Genomic DNA, 6,000 nt, shown 5'->3' with positions numbered 1-6,000 from the left:
TTTCAATTAACTTATATACTCTTTCAATAAGTGGATAACTTGATACATCAGAAGTTGCTGGGATAGGCAGTCAGTTTTGATAGTATCCAGATGTGATTTTAAAGTAATAACTTAAAAGGAAATATAAAAGTGAAGTTCAACATTTCTATTGATGTATGTCAAAGAAATAATCTGGATGTGGCTTGCACTACATGTTACTTTATTTGTTCATGAATTCAATTTTTTGAGAGCCTCTAACTCTAAGCGTAGACAAATCAACTCCAGCCGAAGGAAAATCACTGCCAAAAAAAATTCTCATTCAAATTGGTCTAAATCCATTGTGGCAATGTTACTTTTTTATTTTTCAGATTCATAATCGCCTGGAAATATTTTATACAAAACAATATATGGCAGCACTGCACTATGGCTGACAACTGGGCTATTTCGGTCTTTTCCTGAAATGGATACTAAAGACAGACAAGTCATAGTCATAGGGATGAATTAACAAATAGATAATAAAATTACAAGAATTTGTCAATTGGATATAGTTTTATTCCACATTAAAATTGCCGCTATTTTATTATTATAAAATCCACATAAACTCATCAACTCATGTGATCTAACAAAAGACATACAGTGGAATCCACATAAAGTCAACACTTAACAAATCAACTTCTTAAATTCGACACCTCTTGTTATTCCCCAATTTTCTGTTTTTTTATCTAATTGTGTTCCATTGATAATGGATAAAGTCAACCTTCAGGGTTGCTGATGCAGGGGGCAAAAATTTACTGAACTTTTGCGGAAACACATCAATCTAAACACCAGACTCCAGTAAAAAAAAGACGTTATGTACCTCCTTTAAAAAAAAAATGACATGAAATTATAGTTAAGGATAGCGATATGTCAAATGTGATCTTTTGTTTGTTTGTTTGTTTGTTGCTTTAGGTCTCTTCCAACACAATTGAGGTTATATGAGAGACCGCTGAAACAAAAAAAACAAGCAATCTAACAAAAATAGTACAAATGTCAATCAAAATCATAACCTAAAGATATCATAAGCTAAATTATAAATAACCAAGAACAAACAGGCAGAGGATTTACAGGAAAAAAAATATCCCCTGTCAAAAATACAATCACAAACCAAAGAAGCAGGATAGGCTAGTAAAGAGAAGAAGAAACGACATCACTATCGGATCGTACACCCATGCGAACATCATAGGTATATGATTCAAGGGTGATGCTCCCATCCAACCACCCGCATTGCGATGTGATCTTCCTTTAACACTTGTGTCCTGATGCTTACTGGGTGGAGCTTCCTTATCTAATCAGCTCTCCTTCTGTAAGGTTGAGTCAGATTTTAGTTTCCATTTGCCCAGTGATTGGAAGTAACTAAAAAATCGCCAACTCTAAACCTTGCTTAAAGTCGACCAATCTTTCTGGTCCAGCAGTGTTGGCTTTATCAGGGTTTCATTGTATATCATTCTTATAGCCCACAGTGATTTAATCAGGGTACCATTGTATCATATAGCATGTGGTGACTTCATCAGTAATTGAGTTTTCATGTCATGATTAGAACTTTACATATTTAAAATAATATAAATATAGCCTTCACAGAACTAAAACAGGCACATTATTACAAATAATATATTATAACAACCCCTTTCATCATTGTTATTGTTCCTATTAAAATACGGATCAGATACAAATAATTTATGACTTTATAATACGTTCAATTTTACCATTTTGTAATCTTAAATTTTCTTTCATATGAGAAAAAGGTGTCATGTTATAATATGATTTAAAACTGAAATTGGTTTCGTATTGACCTCGAGTAAAGACTTAGAAGACTTGAGGTCTTTTGGTTTTCGGGTCAATAATACAATTCCTGATTTTGGTCAAAAGTCGTAGATTATATGACCCATCACCTCAATATGGTCCTATGTCGATGGGAATCAGACAGGAAAGTGAATTGTAAAGTCCAAATGGTTAAATTTTACGAAATAATAACTATTTCAAGATGAAGGAGTTACATCCAATCTTCTCTATGCAGGCAGTTTAAGTTAAATTAGGACTCAGTGCGACTTTGAAATCAGTTTCCAGCACCTGGTGCATTCTGCGTATCATAAAATAATATCAAATTCATATGTTGGCTCACATATATTTTATCAAAGTTCCAACTCCAAACTCCCACTATGGCTACCAAAGAGTGGATGCCCCACAGCGTAAATGGTAATAATGGTAATCAAAACCAATAATTACCACGGAGAAAGCTGGATCTAATTCAGATTCTGAAAAAAAGTAACCTATTTTGTAGTGATGGCTCAGCATCCCGTCTAAAGGGTAGAAAGCAACTGTTTCAAACATTACTTGAAATAACAGACTCTTCTTAAATAATCAAAAAGACTTTTTGACAATCACTGGTGGTAACTTGCATAAGCATCAAGTAAACCAAATAAAAATGTGATAAATAAAGTCTGTAACCAATTAACTGCCGTATTCTGGAAAAACTAGTATTAAAAAATTTGGCCAGAAAACTTGTCCTTCAAATATTGATAGATTTAAATGACCCTCATCTTGGCAAAAACTCTCAAACCTGAGACTTCACACAAAGTCCCATGTTTGTTTGAGAGTTTTTACCAAGATGAGGGTCATTTAAATCTATCGATATGTAAATGACGAGTTTTCTGGCCAAATTTTTAAATACTAGTTTCTCCAGAATACAGCAGTTAACTGATTAAACAGTATTATATCGGGAGTGGACCTGATGATTGTTTGTTTTTGTTTGTTTTTAAGGGTTTTCCGGCGCTTGCAACACATTTAGGTTATATCAGCGCCAGTAAAAAGGAAGAAAATGGGATAGTTAAAAGTTCTAGAATTACAATTAAAGCACCCAAGAGAAAGGAAGACAAAGGGGAACTGGGAACAAAAAGGGATCAGATGCAGATTCCAAGAGCAAACCATCAATGTACTTAGTTTGAGATCACCTATAAGTCTCATCCGGGCACAAGCACAAAATCCAACAAAGAGGAATACACTCAAATGCTTACATTATACATTAAGAATAACAAACATAATACATAACAGAGAGATGATTTACAAGGAAAAAAATATCATCTCCCAAAACAATAACTATGCATTTGACTGTTTCCCTCCCAGCTAGGACTCAGACCAGGGCCAGGACAAAACCAAGTAATCTCATTCCAAGACAAAGACAGAAAGCAAATTGGAAAACAGACATAGGGGTATAGAAGACACAGTATGTACCTCCCTGCCCACTATGGGAGGTCAGGAACCCCACCCAGGACCTGATGATTAAAATTGAATTTATTGACTTAAATTAGAACATTTGAGTCAAAATAAATGACTTCATTGAAGAAAGAGAGTTTTGTATCTAAAACTTCAAAAAATTCTCATACCCCGATTCTGACCATTTTGACTGTAAAACTCAATTTCCTTCGTCCAGTTCATATCATTCTAACAATAATTTCTCCTATTATCTATTTCAATATGGACTCAGACCAAATATGTTTCATCAAAAGAGCAGTCATAGCAGTGCGACCCGTCTTCTCTTACTCTTACTCCTTAACCATGATCTTATTGTTGTTTGTTTTTAAGGGTTTTACAGCGCTTGCAATGCATATAGGTCATATCAGCACCAGTAAAAAGGAAGAAAAGGGGATTGTCAGAAAATCCTGGGATTAAAATTAAAGCGCCCAAGAAAAAGTAAGACAAAGGGGAACATATTTAGGTCATATCAGCGCCAGTAAAAAGGAAGATAAGGGGATTGTCAGTATATCCTAGAATTAAAATTAAAGGACCCATGAAAAAGTAAGACAAAAGGGAATTGGTTCAAATAGGGAACATATATAGAATCCAAGAGCACACGATCAATGTATTTAGTTTGAGATCACCTAAAAGCATCATCCAGACACCAGCACAGGATCCCACTAAGAGGCTTATACTCAAATGTTTACAAATATTTTCAAGACAAAAATATAACGATCAGTACATAATAGAGATGATTTACAATATAAAAAATATGGCCTCCAAAAACTAACAATATATACATTTGACTGTTTCCCTCTGAGCCAATGTCATCGACAAGGCCCAGGACAAAACCAAGTAATCCCATTCCGAGACAAAGACAGAAAGCAAGTCTGACAACAGATAAATAAGATACTGCAAGTGACCTCCTGTGACCATGGGAGGTCAGAAGATCCACCTAGAAGCATGATCTTAGGCATGATTGTAGTTCACTTCAAAGCTTTTTGTTTGTTGCTTTAGGTCTCTTCCAACACAATTGAGGTTATATGAGAGACCGCTGAAACAAAAAAAACAAGCAATCTAACAAAAATAGTACAAATGTAAATCAAAATCATAACCTAAAGATATCATAAGCTAAATTATAAATAACCAAGAACAAACAGGCAGAAGATTTACAGAAAAAAAAATATCCCCTGTCAAAAATACAATCACAAACCAAAGAAGCAGGATAGGCTAGTAAAGAGAAGAAGAAACGACATCACTATCGGATCGTACACCCATGCGAACATCATAGGTATATGATTCAAGGGTGATGCTCCCATCCAACCACCCGCTCACTTCAAAGCAATCCTATGATTGGCTGACAATAATAGTAAAAGATAACATTTTCCCTGAAGACTGGTGATTAACCTGGACATACTAAATCGCACTGAAACTATTACAAAGCACAACTTATTTTAAGATAATGCATACTGTTTGTTTTTTTGTTTTTAAGGGTTTTACGGCGCTTGCAACACATTTAGGTTATATCAGCGCCAGTAAAAAGGAAGAAAATGGGATAGTAAAAAGTTCTAGAATTTACAATTAAAGCACCCAAGAGAAAGTAAGACAAAAAGAAACGGGAACAAATAGGGATCAGATATAGATTCCAAGAGCATACCATCAATGTACTTAATAATAATAATAATAATGCTGAAAACTTATATAGCGCTATAACTCCGAGACACCAGACTCTAAGCGCTTAAATTACAAATTACTTTGGCTGAAACATACTCATTCACACACACAAGCACACACACACACACACACACACATACACACACACAACACAACACAAACCAAAACTATCTTGCTTCTCATACCATCTACTAAAATCGAAACAAATATGTTTTAAGCGAACGTTTAAAAATAGACAAAGATTCTTTTCACGAATGCTCTGCGGTAAGGCGTTCCAAATAGAGGGTCCGAAATGAGAAAAGGATCTCATTCCAGCATTTTTCCGAATTCGAGGGACAACTAGTTTTGTGGAATCACTGGCCGAACGTAAGGGGCGGGTTTTGAATATCTTTCAATTAGTTCTGAAAGGTAGGAAGGGGCAGTACCTTCAAGACAACGATACACTAAAACACAAGCTTTGAATTTAATTCTTTTCTCAACAGGCAGCCAATGCAGGTCATGAAGTAGAGGTCCGGCAGAGTCGCACCTACGCTTCATAAATACTAGTCTGGCAGCGCTGTTTTGGACAATCTGAAGACGTTTCAGATTGTATTGCGAAACGCCAAACAACAGAGCATTACAATAATCCAATTTCGATAGTACGAGGGACACAACCAGGTGCTTGGTCACATCCTCAGATATGAACCGTCCAATGGAAGCAATCTTTTTTAGTTCGAAAAAGAGAGATCTAACCAAATTATTAACCTGATGCTCCATCGACAGTCCAGAGTCTAAGAATGTGCCAAGGTTTTTCACTTTGTCAACAATTTGAATAGAGGCATCCCCCAACTTCAAATCTGTTTCACTTTTCCACTTCCTGTTCCCCACATACAGCACCTCCGTCTTATCATCATTCAGTTTCAGTCTGTTCTCATTCATCCATTTCTTAACACTTTGGATACAATTTTTACTATTGGCTGATACTTCTTGTAAATTTCTCATATTGGAAACGCAGTACAATTGCGTATCATCAGCGTATTGATGGTAAGACAGACCAAAACTTCTGATGATTTTAGACAGAGGGCCAACGTACAAAAC

This window comes from Berghia stephanieae, chromosome 9 (genome assembly GCF_034508935.2).
Source record: "Berghia stephanieae isolate SIO BIC M18660-M18661 chromosome 9, UCSD_Bste_1.3, whole genome shotgun sequence".
Taxonomy (NCBI): domain Eukaryota; kingdom Metazoa; phylum Mollusca; class Gastropoda; order Nudibranchia; family Aeolidiidae; genus Berghia; species Berghia stephanieae.
Note: the sequence above shows the minus strand (reverse complement) of the source record.